Source organism: Mirounga angustirostris, unplaced genomic scaffold (genome assembly GCF_029215605.1).
Source record: "Mirounga angustirostris isolate CCGP_5_RB_7025 unplaced genomic scaffold, mMirAng1.0.hap1 SCAF_10, whole genome shotgun sequence".
In the NCBI taxonomy this organism is placed as follows: domain Eukaryota; kingdom Metazoa; phylum Chordata; class Mammalia; order Carnivora; family Phocidae; genus Mirounga; species Mirounga angustirostris.
The window spans coordinates 51,149,129-51,168,622 of record NW_026991718.1 but is presented as its reverse complement, the minus strand read 5'-3'; the positions used below and the strand labels follow the sequence as shown (position 1 = coordinate 51,168,622).

Sequence of the window (19,494 nt, the reverse complement as noted above, 5' to 3'; positions counted from 1 at the left end):
ATTACGGGCTTTCAAGAATTAAAGATTACATTTCACAGCACTTAACAATCTCTGAAGTCCAGACATCCTAAAAGATTCCTTTGTTATATGGAAACAGAACAGGATTATACCCTTTCAATAAGTCTTCTCACTGGTAAGGAGAGTAAAATTGGTGCTCTTTGTAGATTTTCTCAATACACCTCTTCATCAGAACTCTATTTTTTTTTAAGTTCCATCAGTTTTTTTTAATTCTCTTTGATTTTTTCTCTTGGTCTTCTGTTATCCTTTCTGCAGGTTGCTTCTTCAACCCCTTCATTTTCCTGGTTTGTAGTTTGCTTAGGTCTTGCTTCTGCATATGAATCCTTCCATAGTTGTACCAAAAGTATCATGGGAGACATTTTTCTTCTTCTTTGGCTTGAGCGCTTTTGGCATTTTCATAGATAATTTATAAAGATCATCTGATGCCAGATGTGTTCTCCTCAGAACCAGATCCAATGAGGGCCCCATCTCTTCCAATTCAATCCTTGGTGTTCTACAACCAGATTTCTTCAACAGCAACTTATGGCTTCGAAAGTAAATCTTCCCATTCAATGCAGTGAAGTGCAGAACATACTCTAAACCAGCCAGATAGATATTTGGTACTGTGGGGCCTCTGAAGAAATCAATAAGAAGACTTTTTAGCCTTCTGTAGTCTTCTGTTACATCAAAATCAACACCAGCAAATATTAACATGGGTTTTGTTCCCTTGGGACATTTACTATTCTTAATATCTTTTAGAGAGACAAACTTCTCAATACCCAATTCAATCATATCCAGTACATGGTAGTCATACATATGACCTATTACTAGATTATTTGGCCTCTTCTTATTATGGGAGCCAAACATAAATAAAGAACAATCTGACTTCTTTGAAAAGAAGTCCAATGATGTCTGATCCTCAAATGGTCTTGTAATGTTTTTCTTTTTATACAGAACTCCATATGGTTTTTTCAGTGCATACACATCTTTAAGTCCTTGTGTCGTCATTGAATTTGCATTTCCCCCTTTAATCAGCATAGCATTTCTAATATTTTCACTGAGTTTCGGTTCTCTCTTCTCAAGGAATCTCTTGGCTCTTTTCATTTTGGGCTTTACAACTCAATCCAAAGCGTCCATGGCTACTGCAACGCGAATCCCCAGAACTCTATTTTTTTAAAAGATTTTATTTATTTATTTGACACAGAGAGAGAGAGATCACAAGTAGGCAGACAGGCAGGCAGAGGGAGAGGGAGAAGCAGGCTCCTTGCTGAGCAGGGAGCCCGATGTGGGACAAGTTCCCAGGACGCTGGGATCATGACCTGAGCTGAAGGCAGACGTTTAATCGACTGAGCCATCCAGGCACCCCCAGAACTCACTTTAAATAGGTCTGTTTCCCTAGAGTTTTGTGGGAGGGAATATTTTCTGCTATAGTTTCTAAGATCTTTTTCACGAGCACCATGCTCAAGGTTAAACCTACTCTCAAGATTAAGTCCTTTAGTCCAGGAGAAAAGTCCTGGGAAACTTTAATATGGGGGGGAAAAAAGAAGAGAACAAATGGAATATGTTCTCTTATTAAATAATTATTAAATATTAAAATAATTGTAAGGTTAATAAAACAAATGGAATATGCAATAGTATGCTCAAAGACATTTAACAACTGCTCTCTAAATGTAGAGGGGAAACCCAATTTGTAATATTTGCCAATTGTCATTGCGTAAATATTTCCACCATGGCCATTAAGTAACCAACATGATGTCCCTGAAAGCAGAGTTGAGAAAAGATGCACATGATAGGCTCTTGAGAGCCTGTAGGGGCTAATTCTAGCACGTCACTAAGGGACAAGTAATGTTTTCCACCTGTGGCCCAATCTATCCAGTTACGTGGTTTTTCTCCAACCTTGCACTCCAGGACGGGGAGGAGGGGATGCAGCTGTAGGGTGGTGACAGAAGGACACGGGTACTGTTAAATGCTAGCAGGGAGACCCAGAGAGGGGAAAGGATGCAAAGACCCAGCATAAAACAGAAGGAATAAGCGCCCATGCCTCCTGGGGATCCTCCATTCTGAGCATTTATTTGTCCATTTCCACCAACTACGTGCTATTGCTTGCTTTAAGTTCTCTCTGTAAACTCCAGAAGGAACTGTTCCTCTTCCCTGGCCACAGGAGGCCTGGCTGTCCCCCATGACAACTCCCTGATGTGGGCATGGCTCCCTTTTCTGGGTGTGGCCTATAGTCACCTTCTTGGGAGCGGGTGACTTAACAAGGGAATCCCCTGGTTCCTGGGTACTTTCCCTGGAGTGAGAACCACAAGGAACACAAAGACCCAGTGTTTAGCCACCAGAGAAATGGATGGGGGGAAAGGCTATGTGTTTACAAAGAACAAAAGCCCTTTCCATGGATATAGTAGCTCCAAGCACCTGGGGACATTTCCCAGGTATGGGAAGAAATGAGATGCATCATGGGATTAGGCAGTCCCTTGCTTCAAAGGATTCTCATTACCCTGGAGAGAAAATTAAAAATCAATCATCTTCAACAAAACACTCCAGGATTTGGCGTCTAGCTCCACGTTCCTATCTCTCACCACTCCTTCTCGCTGGCTTTCTTCACATTTGGAAACATTCCAAGCTTGTTTCTTCCTCAGGTCCTTTACACTTGCAAAAGTATGTATGTATATATATGTATATACATACACATATTTTTTCTTGCTGAATTATTTGAAAGTAAATTGCAGTACTGTGGCATTATTGATATTTCTGCATTTATCCTAAAAACAAGGACACTCTTCTCCTCCGTAATCATAATACCATTACCACACTCAAGGAATTTAATGTGGCTGCAACATCTAAACTATATATAAATGTCTAAAAAAAAAAAAGTCCCTTATACCTGGGGGGGAAGGTCCTGACTCCAGGATCCAATTGAAGTTTGCACATTGCATTTGATCGTCATGGTCCTGGACTTTCCTATAACCTGGACCAGGCTCACCGCCTCATCCTCACACACACACACACACACACACACACACACACACACACACACACCTCTTTTTATCATTCATGACATGGACATTTTGGAGAGTACAGGCCAGTTGCTTGTAGAATGCCCCAAATTCTGGATTTGCCTGATCGTTTCTTAATGATTAGACTCAAGTTATGATTTTCTTTTTAAAACTCTGTTAGTGCAGCTTGACAGCCCCTCACAGGTAGGGTGCTGAGTGGTGACTGAGCTGGGGGCCCAGCAGGTGTGCGTCAACCATGGCTGAGCCTGGCCTCCAGGTGTCTGCTGGGATCCATAGTCCTGATGCTGCTCAGGTCCTGAGTCCTCCTAAGCTGGAACTGTAGTGAGGAACTTTCCAGCTAAGGGCTATGGAGCCAAGTGTTTGTTGTTTTCTGACAGCAATATCTGAACCCCTGGGGCAAACCTATCTTGATGGAGGACATAGAAACCAAGAAGTGGGGGGCCTGGCTGGCTGGCTCACTCGGTGGAGTGTGCAACTCTTGATCTCGGAGGCATGGGTTCGAGCCCCACACTGAGCATAGAGCTTACTTAAAAAAAGAAAAGGAAGAAAGAAAGAAAGAAACCAGGAGGCAACTGCATGCAGAAGGCTGTGTCACAGGGACCCCTGACCAAGACTAAGAAGATGCCCCACAAAGCAGAAAGACTATTTCCTGCCAGGACTGGCACTCAGGGTGTATCCTGGGACCACAGAACCAGACGTGTCGCACCAACAACATCCACCTCGTGTGGGGAGGAATGACGTCTTTACTATGTGAACCCTGAGAGCAGAGGCTGGGCGCCAGTCTCCTGAGATGCCCTGAGACTCCGCTAGTGGTGTCTTCAAAGCCGTTCAGGAATTTGGCTTGACCTAGTTCAAAACTAAAGTGGTTGAATGAAGACTTCCACTTCTGGCCGATGTGGAATAACAGGGGAAGAAAAGACAACATTCAGGAAACAATGATCTTTAAGACCCTGGACATCATCAGGACGCCTGGGTGGCTCAGTCGGTTAAGCGTCTGCCTTAGGCTCAGGTCATGATCCTGGGGTCCTGGGATCGAGCCCCGTGTCAGGCTCCCTGCTCAGCGGGGTTCTCCCTCCCCCTGCTTGTTCTCTCTCTCTCTCTCCCCCCCCCCACACAAATAAATAAAATCTTTTTAAAAAGACACTGGACATTAGGCAATGAAAGACGGATCCCTGAGATGAAGGAAACAAGTGAGGGGAGCCCTACAGTTGCCCCAGTTTATATATTGAGAGCTTCCACAGCGCACAGGGAAAGAACAGGCAGAGCCCAGCACACTCCCTGAGTTGAGGGGACAGAGCTGAGAGTCCAAGAAGACGGAGGCAGCTACAGAACACAGCACGGAGCACCCAAGAGAAGAGAGCTGCACAGATGCTCAACTCCAGAGAGCTACAGAGGGTCCCCTCGAGTGTCCGGCAGAGTACTGGCCATGCATCTGGTCATTAAACAAAGATCAAGTCACTGTAGAGCTCACTCCTCATTAATCAATACGTTTAACACTACATCAAATACTAATGATGTACTATATGTTGGCTAACTGAACATAATAATAAAAAAAAATCAATAGGGAGAGCATGGAATCCCATTCCCCACTGCCCTGCCTCTGCGGCTCCTCTTTATCACAATTACACCCATGCTTTCTTCATCAGTGGCCCATAGATGGCGCCATTACCTTTGGCTGGACACAGAATTACTCCAGGCTGCCACTCATTAGAGTACAGTTTTTACAATGTGTGTGAATCTGGTCTTCCTTAAAATTTTGTAGGACTGCATGATAGTTATAATGGAATCCTGGCCTTCCAGGGATTCTAGACCCCCTTAATAAATGTAGCAAGCGATACTAGTAATCCCGTCCCTATCCCTCACTCCCTGGGCCAGGACCCGTGAGGCTTCAGTAAATGTATAAAGTAGACAGATTCTTTGAACAGAGAGAGAAAGGTGATGGCTTTATGGAATCGCCTTGTCCCCAAAGAGCAGACACAGACAATCAGTCTTGGCCTTCAGAAACCAGCCAGAGTGGAGGTGGCCTCTCTCCCATCAGCTGTGACTGTTAAATATAGCAAGCCCTGATGGGGACCAGTCCCAAGAGTCTAGAACATTTAGAAATGTCAGGGTTCCTGTTATGAGGCGACCTCCTGCAAACAGGAGACAGGCGGCAGGGGGACTCCACGTTTGCCTGCTCCAGCAAAGCTGTTCTTGCCAAGGGCAAGAAGACCTCCACCAAAAAAGAAAGACACCTGGACAGCAAGTGCCTCCTGATGTGATCCAAGGACGACTCACGAGGTTCTATTGTCCAAAACAGGAAAAAAAAGAAAAATCACACCTAAATCTGATAAGTCGTCTAATTCTAATTGCCAGGGAACAGAGCAACATGGTTAAAGACACCAGAGGGGCCAGCAAAATCCAGAGTGAAAAGTTCTAAGGATATATGGTCTAGTCTTTACATGTGCACATGCGCACACACACACCAAGTTGAACAGTTACAGATTTTAAAAGCCCAAAAGAATGTGTCAGACAGACACAATGTATATGGAGTTTGTTTGTGTCTTTTTACAAGTAGCTGAAATAAGCTACTTGTAAAAAGACACATGAGATAATATAGAAATACAGAAAATGACTAGATATTTGGCAAAGTAAGAATTAGTACTAATTTGTAGGTATAATTATTGTGGTTTTTCTAAAGAGTTCCTTTTTTGAGAATTCTTACTTCTTAGAGATACATACTGGAGTTTTATAGTAAAAATGATATAATATCTGGGATTTGCTTTAAGACAATTTGAGGGAGAACAATAGGGTTGTAGATCAAATAAGATGGGCCAGTTGTTGAAGCTGGGTAATCGGTATATGGCAATCATTATACTAGTCTCCCTACTTTTGTATTTGCTTTAAAATACATAATAAAAGGCTAAAAAGGAGAGAGAGAGAGTTCCTTACCAAAGTGTACCAGGTAGCCACAGTCAACCTATCAGAGTTGAGATTATGGATCAGCCTTCTCTGCTCAACTCCGGGCTGGAGCATGGTAATCCTGGCAAAGAGCCTGTGAACCAGGAAAGAACCCAGGGGTCTTAAAGGTGAGTCTGTTCTGATAGGGTCAGAAGCCTGATCCTTAGGGGGCACCTGGGTGGCTCAGTCGTTAAGCGTCTGCCTTTGGCTCAGGTCATGATCCCAGGGTCCTGGGATCAGGCTCCCTGCTCTGTGGGAAGCCTGCTTCTCCCTCTCCCACTCCCCCTGCTTGTGTTCCCTCTCTTGCTGTGCCTCTCTCTGTCAAATAAATAAATAAAATCTTAAAAAAAAAAAAAAAAAAGAAGAAGAAGCCTGATCCTTAGAACCTGGCTATTTTTACAGAATGCTTGCTTACTTGCTTTCCTTCTTTGTGTGTGTGTGTGTGTGTGTGTGTCTTTTTGTTGTTACTATTGTTCTCCCTCAATCTTTGGTAAAATTCTTTTATGGAAATTCCAACTTCCTTCAGAGGTAATCAGAGGGACCAGGGGAAGTTGGGTTTGCTTACCAAATGCTGAGACCTGCACTCTCAGGCCCAGCCCTCTTCTCCCACTGGCCCCCAATCTGCTAGCAACTTGGCCTTTCCCTCCTAGCAGGGGACTGGGACAAACTTCTCTGGGGCATCTGACCAGCCCAGGAGACACATTTTCAAGGCAATGAAATTGATAGAGGCCTGGGCAGAGCATCCTCCCCTCAGGTGAGACTTCCAATTGACCATCACCATAAGGACCATATTTATAGGGCAAATAACAGGGTTTGAAGTTAAACATTTGTCTGCCTACATACAGTTTGGAGCGAGCTACATTTCCATGTTATCATGTTTTTATATTTTTTTTCAAAGATTTTATTTATGTATTTGACAGAGAGAGACACAGTGAGAGAGGGAACACAAGCAGGGGGAGTGGGAGAAGGAGAAGCAGGTTTCCTGCTGAGCAGGGATCCCGATGTGGGGCTCGATCCCAGGACCCTGGGATCATGACCTGAGCCCTGAGCCGAAGGCAGACGCTTAACAACTGAGCCACCCAGGCGCCCCATGTTTTTATATTTTTAAGGAGCCTGGGCTATGAGTGTTTGCCTCCCCTCTCCCAGATTCCATGGAGGGGGAGGGCGGCCCAGCCTGGAGCAGGAGGGGATATGAGGCAAGATTGTAGCTCTTGCATCCAGAACAGAAGGGCCAGTTTTGACCTGGAGGCCAGATACTACATTTTAAACAACCAGGCTCCCAGTGTTATTCATACAGCATGAGTCTCACAAATAACATTCCTTAGCCTCTCAATCAGGACTCCAGCTGTTTCCACAGGGCTTCCCCCGGCTGATGAGGTGGCGTATTGTAAGTACCCGATTTGAGGTAACTTTGCCTTATTCTCATTTATTGCCTACTATTTATTACCTTCATCTAAGTGTAGCTTCCTTTTCTCTTCTGTTTCTATTAGGTTTCCATAATAATAATGAAGTTTTCTTTCCTTGTCGAAACCAAAACACGACTGTTATGAATCTTTTGTTCAGAATACCTCTTCTGCATATTTAATTTTCTCTCTTTCTAGGACTTCTGTTATCTGGATCCTGGCACTTACACTTCTACTGTCATACCTCTTAACTTTTACTCTAAATTTCCTAATTATTTATTCTTCACTGCTTCCTTCCTTGAGATATCTGATCTTGCAATTCACTGTTTATTAATTGCGCCCATTCTATTATTTATCCCATCTGTTGTGTCCTTTATTTCCACTATTATATTGTTCACATTTAATATTTCCTCTCACTTCTTTTTATGATTCCTTATTCTTATATTATTAATATCTTCCCTGTCTCCTTAAGTATATTTACTGAGCTTATTTTAAGTTATTGGTCCATCTGTTCTAATACTTCAAAAGATACATATTATCTCCTGTGTTACTTTCTTTTGAGAAACTTGTTCTCCTCAGCTGTCTAGTTATTTTGGCTTGTGAGGTCATATTCCCCACAAAATTCCAACCACTCTGTCTGATAGTGAGCTTAGGGAAAGAACTGAAGTTCAAACCCTGGTCCTTGTCAGCCGTGTGAGCACAAATGGAAGGGAGAGGAGGAGCCTAAGATGAGCACCAGAACCACAGGTAATGGCGCCTGTGTGCTCTTACCCCACTAGTCAAGGCTTCAACTTCGGACCCCATGGAAAAGCAGCACAGAGTGGAGGTGCTCTCTTGGGTTGGGACCCCCTAGCCCTGGGAGTGTAGAAGAGGAAAAGTAGAGAATAAATGCAGGAGGCCAGTCAGTTCCCAGTGACTTTCCCAATTACCCCAACAAGACCTGTTCTCTGTCCAAATAGTACCCCACTGATACCTACCCAAGCTTGATGGGCCATTTTCACAGAGTGAGGGAGGACAGGATGGTTTCCCCAAAGCAATAGAGTAGGGACAGGGAAAATAAAAATTAAAATAATATTCTGCCCCAAATTAAATGGACACTTCCACCTCTTTGCAGCTTTTTAATGCCAGGTTTTGGGGGAATAGTTCCAGGTACACCTCAAAAATCACAGGGTCCTCTTCTTGGCTTCAGTGGGAATGATTCCAGTGTTTCCCCAGTGAGCTCAAAGAAAGCTCTTCACATACTGATATAGAACCGTCTTCAAAATATAAGTGAAAGCAGGGTACAGAACAGTGCAATATGCTGTCATTTGTGTAAAGAAGGTGGCATGTGTGGGTGTGTGTTCATTTACTTGTATATGTACAGGACATCCCTGAAAGGTTACATGAGAAACTAAGACTATTGAAGGTCTCTGACAAGGGTACCTGAGTGATTAGGGACTGGGGTAGGAAATTTAAGCTGTTATGCTTTTTTGTAACTATTTTTAAACGTATTTTTAAGTTAATAAATATCTCAAATACACACACACAGTGTCTTATCATCAGATTCCAGGGTCCTCTCCCTGCTTGTGACCCTAATGTCTAGGTGGGTACAACACTGCCCATGTTGAAATCCTCCCCATTTTCACAACCCACCAAAAAATGCCACTTCCTTCATTAAGCCTTCTCTGAACACCACAGCAAGAAGATCCTCTCTCCTCTGAACTCTCAGCCCACATTGGTGACAACATTTTAAGGTCCTGATCACTTTCTACCACACAATTTCATTATCTGTATATCTATCACATCTCCTCTGCTCATTCATTTGGTCTTGAGGAATGCTACTTTGCTGAAATGGGCCCGGTATCTAAAATGCCACAAATTCCCAGGGGCATCCTCCAGGCTCATTTTAGATGATTCTCATTCACACAAGCCACATATTTGCCCTTCTGAATGTCCCCTAACCATTGTCCTAAACACGGGTCCACCACATCCAGGGCCAGTGACCTGAGGAGCACCAGGATCCCACATGCTGACAGGTCAATGAATTAATGGCCATTCTTTCAGCTTTATATATACGACAAAACTGAGCCACAGAAACCAACAGTCCAAGGTGACCAAATTTAGAGATGAGAGCAACAGCCTCTGACTCTCTTCTGTGACTGTTCTGGAGAATAGTACTCAGTCAGGGAAGTCCTTCTCACAGGACCGAAGAGGGGGCTAGGAAAGGTCTGTCCTCCTGATCTTTTGGAGGACCCACCTTCCCCAACATATTTGGTATTTTCGTTGTCATGTTTTACCTGTTCAGTTAAAGATAACGATTGTCCTCTTGCTTAAGTTGGCAAACACAAGAACTGTCACCCCATGGTCTCGAAGGATCTAGTCTCCTGCAAGCTGCCCAAGATGTATGACGGGAAGCTCAGGAAAGAGACAGGTGAGGCCTGGAACAAAGCAGACACAAATGCACTCATCAGAACTGCCCCCTGCCCCATCTCTCCTCCCAGGGCCCTTTTGCACAGGAAAGTTCCACCTGGTGGGCTCTTACAGAGTCTACCATGCTTGTTAAGGTGTAACCTCTTGGTGAGCCCTGACCCTTCTGGTACCAGGCTTGTATTTTATACTCACAGTTATTCTTGTATTATCAGCCTGTGCTATTTGCTCCTACGTCTGTTTCCTCTACCAGACACAGAGGGGAGGAGGATGGTGGAGTCAGGCTACAGGGTAGCCTGGGGTAGGGGCTGCCGTTGTTCACTACCGCAAGGTGGGTGTTTTCATCATCCTGGTACCCTCAGAACTCAGGAAGGACTTCAGAAACCAATACAGGACGCCCCTTTGGCCCCGCGGTCACAACTCTCTGGCTCCAGGTGGTAAGGGGGCTCTCGGCCCCGCCCCCTTGCCACCCCCTGCCGAGGGACCGGGGTTTAGGGAAAGCGGACTCCAGCACCTGGCGCAGACAGGTAAACCAGAGAAATGAGACCCGCGACCAGCGCCTCGGGCCTGGCCTCTGTTTGAGACGTTCCCCCCGACTTCACCCCTGTTCTGGATCCGGCTCGGGGAGGCTGGGAGAACCAAGAGCCCGGCGCCCTCTGCCAGGGCGCATGCGCAGGGTGGTCGGCGCCGGGCGAAACCCCTCGTCGCTTAAGCTCGCGACCAGCAGGGGGCGACACGAGGACGCCTCCCTGCTTGTGGCCGGGAGCTAAGGACGTGGTGGCCGGAGGGTGGGCTGGCACCTGACTGGGGGCTGCGAGGAAGAGAAGAGAAGCTCCCAGCTTCTCTGGGTAAAATTAGCGGAAAGATAGGACGTGGCAGTAGCGAGCATGCCTGGCGCGACCCCAGCCGTCCCCGCCACCCCGGACCGAGTGCTCACATGCTCGCCCCACCATCAGTGTGGTGTGGCCAGGGGTCGAGTCCACAGTGGGTGTTTAGTCCGTCTGAGAGTGCTTTGTCTGGGTCTCCACACACTTCTGTGTCTCTGACTCTGCCTGGCTCCATCTGTGCTTGTGTCTGGCACTGAGGCTGTAGATCCGAAAGGAAGAGGAGGGAACACCACCTCTTTCTAGCTCCTGCCTGAAGTCGGTATATATAATTAGCCCTACTCAACTCTCAGCCCTTACCTCAACCTGCAGCCTGCGAAAATTCTACTCTTCTGTTCATTGCACAGCCCCACTCAGGCTCAGCCCAAAGGGACATGGAGTAGGCTCTCCCCAGAGGGGCTGCAGAACCCTGAGGGACTGCTGGGAAGGAAAACATGTCCTATTCAGGAAGAGGTGGCTGGTGAGAGAGAGGTGCTGGGGACCCTCCACTGGACAGTTTCCTTAGTGAGCCTGAGGCCAGGGAGCCCTGGGCACTGTCTTCTCCCTTGTGGCCCACCTCTAACCCACGAAGCACCCTTGTGAAAATTAGCTCAGGCTGGTTTTCAGTCCCCATTTGCCTCCTGGGCCAGGTGACCTTGTATAATGCACAACCTGTCCAAACTGTACATGGCAGAAAACTGCATCCTGCTAGTCCCCATGGAGAGTAGAAACTCGGATTGTGAATAAGTCTGTGACCGGGCAGATGTCCACTTGTCCACCTCTACACTCCAGGACAGTGATGGAGGCAGTGACTATTCCTATAAGAACATAACACTTCTTGGGGCACCTGGGTGGCTCAGTCGGTTAGGCATCTGCCTTCGGCTCGGGTCCTGATCCCAGGGTCCTGGGATCGAGCCCCACATCGGGCTCCCTGCTCAGCAGGGAGTCTGCTTCTCCCTCTCCCTCTCCCCCTGCTTGTATTCCCTCTCTTGCTGTATCTCTCTCTGTCAAATAAATAAATAAAATCTTAAAAAAAAAAAAAAGAACATAACACTTCTTACTCCCATCAGGGGACCCACAACTCCTTGTGCGTCCCTCCAAAGCCTCTGACTCTGAAACTAATGGAATCTACAGGGTAGCTTCGGGAAGCCTGTGGCCTCTTCCCCTACAGTCTGGCATGTCCTGGCCAAGATGGTTGACTACTCCTCTGTGCTCAGCTCTGCTCCTGGGGACAGTTTTCACTGCCTAACTAGACCTGCAATGCTCTTTTTATATTTCTAAAACCAGGAACCCCTCTCAATGATGCCTTCTTTCTTCCCAAACTCTTGTCTCTGACTGAGTTCCTGGTCGTCACGACCTTTGACTTGGCAATGGTTTCTTAGATATAATACCAAAGTACAAGCAACCAAAGACACAGAGAAATTGGACTTCATCAAAAGTAAATACTTTTGTACTTCAAAGAACACTATCAGGAAAGTGACAAGACAACCCACAAATGGGAGATATATTTGCAAATCATATATCCGATAAGGGACTTGTATCTAGAATATACAAACAACCCTTAAACTCAATAATATAAAGACAAGTAACCCAATTAAAAATGGGCAAAGGATCTGAACAGACATTTCTCAAAAGATATACAGATGGCCAAAGACACCTAAAGATAGTCAACATCATTAATCATCAGAGAAGTGCAAGTCAAAACCATAATAAGATATCACTTCACACCTACTAGGATGGCTATAATCAAAAAGACAGGTAATAACAAATAACAACAAAAATGTAGGGGAAACTGGAACTCTCACATATTGCTGGTAGGAACATAAAATGGTGCAGCCATTTGGAAAACAGTGTGGCAGTTTCTCAGAAAGTTAAACACAGAGTTAACTCTTCAACCCAGCAATTCCACTCTCTTGGGTATATACCCAAGAGAAAGGAAAACATATGACCACACAAAAACTTTTACAAGAATATTCACAACAACATTATTAGTAACAGTAAAACAGTGGAAACAACCCAAATGTCCATCAACTGATGAATGGATAAAATGTGGTACAACCATATAATGGAACATTCTTTGGCATTAGTAGGGATGCTACATGCTACAAGGCGGATGAATCTTGAAAACATGACGAGAAATGAGAAAAGCTAGTCACAAAAAACTGCATGTTATACAATTCCATTTACATGAAATTCCAGGATAGGTAAAGCTATAGACCCAGAAAGTAGATTAATAATTGCCTAGGGCCTGGAGGCATGGGAGATTGAAAGTAGAAGAGCTAAAGCCTTCTCATTGGAGTGATGAAAATGTTCTAAAATTGATTGTGGGGACATTGCACAACTCTGTGAACAGACTAAAAACCATTGAATTATATACTTTAAATAGGTGAATTGATTGGTATGTGAATTATATCTCAACAAAGCTGTCACAAAGAAAGAAAGAAAGAAAGAAAGGAAGGAAGGAAGGAAGAAAGAAAGAAAGAAACGACCTCAGGAGCCAGCTGAAGGGAGTCCCACTGACTACATTTGGGATAATTTGCAAATTAAGTAAATAATGATAGTAACATGACTAACATTGACTAAAACATGAATCCATTGTACTTATTGTTATAAACAATGCATAGAAAATTTGACAAGTAATAGGATATATACATAGTCTCAGAGTTCCTCCCTAAAAATATTTATTAATTACAAAGGAAAAAATACTAACTTTACAGAGAGAAACTTAACAGACACCACCTCACTCAAATGATCAAAATTAACATCACCCGTATCTGGATAAAAAAATATCATGTCCCATCTGATAGGATACAGTGAGAGAATTCAGCACCAATTCAGTGGTATTCCTGCCACAGATGCATAATCTAAATTGAACCATGAGGAAATATCAGGCAAACCCATATATATATATATATATATCTGTCAGGATATTATATATAATAACTGGCCATGGAAGTCAAGAAAAGACTGGAACTGTTGCAGACTGAAGATAAATAAGAAGACAATGACAACTAAATACAGCATATAATCTTGACTGGATCTTTTTGCTATAGAGATACTGTCAGGACAACTGGCAAACCTTAATGAGGTCTGAGTCGTCCACGGCAATAATGTTGATTTTATTATTTTGACGATTGCATTATGATTATGAGGGAAATACAAAACAAAGCATATGTCAGCAATTTGTGCTCAAATGGGTCCAGGGCAGGGTGAGTTCTTTATACCTGACAACTTTTCCGTAAGTTTCAGATTGCTTAAAATAAGGCAAGAAACCATAATACATAAAAAGTAACTGGCCCATATTCTTCAAACAGTGTCTATGTTACAAAAAGGCAAAGAAAATTTGATGAACTGTTCCCAGCTAACGGAGACTAATAAGAACTCAAAAACTAAACACAACGAGGAATACTGGATTAGATCCTGGACCAGAAAAAAATAATAAAGGACATAATTGACACAAGTGGCAAATTTTGAATAAAATCTGAAGATTATATAATAGCATGTTAGATGTCCTGATTTTGATCATTGCACTATGGTCATGCAGATGAAGGACGTCCTTCTTTGAGAATATAAGGGGACACGGTGTCTGCCACTTATTCTCCCATGTGCCTGTAACAATAATTTTCTAAATATATAGGGAAAGAGAATGATAAAGCAAATGTAGCTAAGAAATAGGTTTACTGAAGTTCTTTGTACTATTCTTGTACCTTTTCCATAAATTTAAAAGTATTTAAAACTACAGTTTTTCAAAATAATGTTTAAAAAACAAGATGAGCGGCACCAGTCATTAAGCATCTGCCTTTGGCTCAGGTCATGATCCCAGGGTCCTGGGATGGAGCCCCGTGTTGGACTCCCTGCTCAGCAGGGAGCCTGCTTCTCCCTCTCCCACTCCCCCTGCTTGTGTTCCCCCTCTCGCTGTGTCTCTCTCTGTCAAATAAATAAATAAAATCTTTACAAAAATAAAATAAATAAAGTAAATAAAAAACAAGATGAAATCTAAAACCCGATGCACATGAATGAAAAGCACATGCACAAAAAATAATGCATATTTTGTGAGAAAGTATAACAACAAAGACATATACACTAAACACAATTCAATGGTTCCTTATTGGGGGGGCAGGGTGGGGAGGAAAATGGGAGCGTGTGGCTAAAGAGAACAAATAAAACAATTTTTTAAAGACTGGACTGGGGGTGTCTAGAGGAACAAAAGCCAAATTTCTGACTTCAAATTTCTGAAGAATAAGGTGGGATAAGAATGGAGGTAAGCATGAAGAGGGGAGAGGGGAAACATCATACAAACACACGCTGTTTTGTGTTTTATCTTTATGTTTTGGCATTGTTTGAATTGTTTTGTGATATAAAATATATTCATGTATTATTTATGTAATTTTTGAAATAGAGGAAAAATGGAACATCCATATAATGTTATCTAGAGGAGCTATTAAAACTGAGATAGAGGAGTGCCCTAGTGGCTCAGTCTGTTAAGCATCTGCCTTCCGCTGGGGTCATGATCCCAGGGGTCCTGGGATGGAGCCTGGCATGGGGCTCCCCACTCCGCAGGGAGTCTGCTTCTCCCTCTCTTCGCCCTCTCCCCCCTCGTGCCCTCTCTCAAATAAATAAAATAGTTTTTAAAAAAAACTGAGGTAGAGCTACATCCACTGATATGTAAGAATGTCATGGCCTATTGTTAAACTTTTTTTTTTCAATGGCAATTTGCAGAGTAGCAGGAATAGTATAAACCGTTGATGAAAAACATATAGTTTGCACATGCAACGTTGTAACTATCAGCTATGCTACTTATGGAGGGAGGATTAAGGAGAAGGACTTACATACATTTCAGCCTGGTTATTTTACAATGAGCTTGTGTTAACATAATTTTTAACCACATAATGCATGAATATATTCTCATTTTTAAAAAAATCAAGTAATATATGTATGGTTTTAAGATACATATCACTGTAGCTAAGGTAAGGAATTGTTTCTTAAAGAACAATTGGTATTTTTTTTAAAGGAAATGTAAATTCCTTTTTAAGAAAACACTACTTAAAACAACGATTATGTAATTATACCTCTATTAATATAGCAACAGTTTAAAATAGTGCATACGCCCAATGAGGAGGTTGTCAGTTTCCAATTCCGTTGAATGGAAGGTGAGAGTCTCACCTTGCCCGACTTTCCCACACATGCTAGACACTCCCGCAAAGTATAAGTCACGACGTGCCCCTCCAAATCCACAAAGCCCTTCTGCTACCCAACCTGTGCACAGGAAGGTCCCCGCATCGGTCCCTTAGTTTCTACCTGACAAACTCCTGCCTGAGGATGTCAGGGCATCACCTCCACTGGAAAGTCTTACCTTTCTCCAGGCAGGAGAAGGAATCCCCAGTCCTCCTCTACCCTAGCCTCAGCACTCCACCCTACCATCCCCATACCCTCCCCACCCTGACCACGTTTCCATTATCTCATCTTCCCTCTACCTAGAGGGCTCATCACTTTGCGCACTAACTCTCGCTTGGGGGACCTGTCTTAGCAGAGGCTTAAGGTGTGGGGAAAATGCTTTCAGGCAGTTTGGCACTGTATTAAGAGCAATGAAAAAGTCCCTATCCTGTTGACCTAGTAAGGATCCTAATGAAATAATCCTCCCCAAAAGAGAAAACTATCTATTTGAAGATTTTGGTTTGAGCATCATTTTAATGCTGAAAAACTGGACACACCAGAACATTTAACAATTGAATGGTTAAAGTAAATTACCGGAAACAATATCTCTTGGCCATTGAAAATTACGTATGAGGACCATAGCACAGGACAAATACTTAGTTGAGACCTCAAGTAGAAAATGCAAAATATAAAACTGCATGTTCACCATGACTAAAACGATGCAAATTAAGTGTGCAGTGAAAAGAAGAGTGGGGTTTTTTTTTTCTTCTTCTTCTTTCTTAAGAAAGAAGGTGATGAATTTAGGTTTGGGCACTGGGATTCTTTTTTTTCCTTCTTTCAATTCTATTATTATTGTTCTAACTGTATGACTAGTACGCAGAGGCTGGAAGCGGCTTTAAAAGGAGTCTCAACATTGTCTATACGATTTAAAAACAGAGGTATTTTCAGCAAGAGGACTGCATTTCTTTTTTTTTTTTTTTTTTTTTTAAGATTTTATTTATTTGACAGAGAGAAAGACAGCCAGAGAGGGAACACAAGCAGGGGGAGTGGGAGAGGGAGAAGTAGGCTTCCCGCTGGGCAGGGAGCCTGATACGGGGCTCAATCCCAGGACCCTGGGATCACGACCTGAGCCGAAGGCAGACGCTTAAGGACTGAGCCACCCAGGGGCCCCAAGGACTGCATTTCTAATGGAGGGATTCCGGCACCTTGACCGGCCAGTGGGGGCTGGGGGCCGGGAACAGGACTCCCAGGGTCTTTTAGAACAAAGCCACGACCACCAAGTGCACCTGGAAGAATAGGTACGAAAAGGACCCCCTCGCCCTCTAGCCAGCCACTCCACACCCGCGACTCGGGTCAGGCTGAGCGGAGCCGATTGCCCGCGTTGGTTGAGGGCATGTATTTCTCCAGCGATCCGTCCCTTTAGACTACCTTCCCCATTAGCAACCTGCACGTTCCCACTGAGACCAGCCGGCCTGCTGACCAAACCTAAGGAATCGAGAGAAATTGGCAGAAAGGCGGATCACTCTCTGCGGAGACCCCGCGGCGCTTTGTTTGGGTCGCGCGCAGCCTCCGCGCTTCCGGCCCCGCCCCTTCCCACTCTCCCGCCCCCGGTCCCTGACCCCGGCTCTCGCTCCTGGGCTCCGCGCACCCGGCTCACACAGCTTCTATCCCCCGTCCCCGGCCTCCTCCTTCCCCCTCTCTTTCCCCTTCTGCCATCACCTCTCCGCCCCCCAGTACACACACGCACACTCACACCTCTCCCGCATCAGGACCTCCAGCACTGCCTTCACCACCACCATCTTCCCAAGGATTTGCAATTTTTGCCCCAGACGAACGGACTCTAAAGAAGGGGTCTCTGCGGAAAATGAGTAGGACCCAATCCCGAGGGGGCGGCTTTCGTGGAGATCCGGTCGCCGGCCTGGGCGTCTCGGCTCCATCACTCCAGAGGGCGCAGCCCTCGCCCCTGGGGAAGGGAAGGCGAAAGGCCGAGGCTGGGGAAGGGAGAAGCAGGTCCCTGGAAAAGGAATGACCGAGTGTGAGGACACTAGAGATGGCGACCAGAGTGCGGCCGCCTCCACTTAGAGAGGTTGAGCGCTATCCGTCGTCTATCCGTCCGTTTATTGGGATTTGGGGATCATCCACCAAGGCTAGGATTTCAGAGTGGAGAGCCCAATTCGCATCCCTCGATATCCCCAAGTTTGTTCTCCATGAGTGTCAGGGGGAGGTGGGAGAGAACGAGATCAAGGAATATATCAATACATTCTTATTCTCCTTAAAAAACGTCAGGTCAGGGGCTCCAAAATGACACACACTCGGCCAACCCTCACTTCTTTCGGGGAAGAGCTAGCTCTCTCAGCTGTCCGTCCAGCTGTCCCTCCATATACGTACAAGACTCAGAAACGTGTAACGTGTGGCTCGTGATTATTTTTACACAAATGGTGTGACATTCCGCGATTGTCCCGCAGCGGAGGCCGCAGATGTGTGCCAAGGGAAGGGAGAGAGACGAGTTCTTGGCAAAAAATTCCTTTGCACCGTTTGGTGCAGTCTGTTGAACTGTATGTTTGCCTAAGAGGTATTTGACCTTGCCAGAAAGAAAAAATATATATATTAAAAATAAAGAAAAGGAAATGGGATTAAAATCTAGAAGAAAAATAGGTAAACCCTGTTCCTCAGACACACAGGCGCGCACGGACGCGCATCGGGAGCTCGGGCATATTTGCTCTTTAGTCCTTGAAATTGCCTCGGATTCATCTCTGGGCTCACTTCGCCGCCCCTCATTTCGTGTGGCCAAGGCCCAGATTCCGGAGGTGTCCTAGTCCCGCGGACGCGGGAACCTGCCCTCCAGAGCCTGCCAAGGCCATCCACGCGCTCGGAACTGAGGCTTCTGCGTCCAGCCTCCCCGAGATCGCAATCCCCCCGCTGCCGTCCCCACGCCCGGCCCGCCATACCAAGGACCTTGACCTCGCGCGCACCTCGTCGCCTCCTTTAGCTCTCCCTGACCTGCTTTTGAACCCGCTAATCCTGTCCGAACTCTCGCCCCGCGGCGATCCTTCGCCGCGGCCCGGCGCGCTAATTCCCACTAACCCCGCGCCCCGCCGCCTCTCGCCACTCTCCGAGCTTTGAAGGGCGGCGAGGGCGTCGGCGAGGGCTTCGGCCTCGGAGTACCGTGCGATGCGGTGCGGGTTAGGATCGCCCTTGCTCCAACCCACATTCACGCCCTCGGACCAAAGCAAGCAGTCTTCTGCTGCAAACATTCTCTCCTTTTTCTTTGCTTTCTCTTGTTTCCCCTTAGTTTAATTCGTTTCTTTAAGAAACCTATCAGATCCACAGAGATAAAAATTTTAGGTAACATACTCAACTGCCGAGGCTGTGGGGAAGCGGACACTTTCGCAAGAGGCTGGCAAGCGACGAGGCCGCAGAAAGGGTAAGCAGGAGTCGGACTACCACGGAGCAAGCGCCTAGCGCGAGCGAAGGCGGGAAGAGGCAGGAGGAAGAACAGAGGGACAGTGTGACCTCATTCCTGTTTTTAGGTTGGGGCGGGTATGTCTAAGATGGGGCAAGAATTTGGGGCTTCTGGGATGGGGCTGAGGATCTGGAGAGACACCTGCTTGTCATTTTATAAGCTTTTGTGCTGGTTAGAGGGCTTTTTTTTCCCCCTCACACGAATATTTTCCTTTAAAAAAAATCAAAACTGTTAAAAGTTAATGAAATTAG

At 45.2% G+C, this 19,494-nt stretch overlaps 1 protein-coding gene and 1 pseudogene across 1 annotated transcript in view; both read right to left on the bottom strand.

Moving 5' to 3' along the window:
* Positions 1–19,494, bottom strand: part of CD207 (CD207 molecule) — a 46,332-nt gene that overhangs the window by 17,730 nt on the left and 9,108 nt on the right. The window contains exon 3 of the mRNA XM_064572358.1: positions 9,634–9,774. The gene's annotated coding sequence lies outside the window, so the exon portion shown is untranslated. The remainder of the gene's footprint in view (positions 1–9,633; positions 9,775–19,494) is intronic.
* Positions 160–1,134, bottom strand: LOC123850488 (ribosome production factor 2 homolog; annotated as a pseudogene).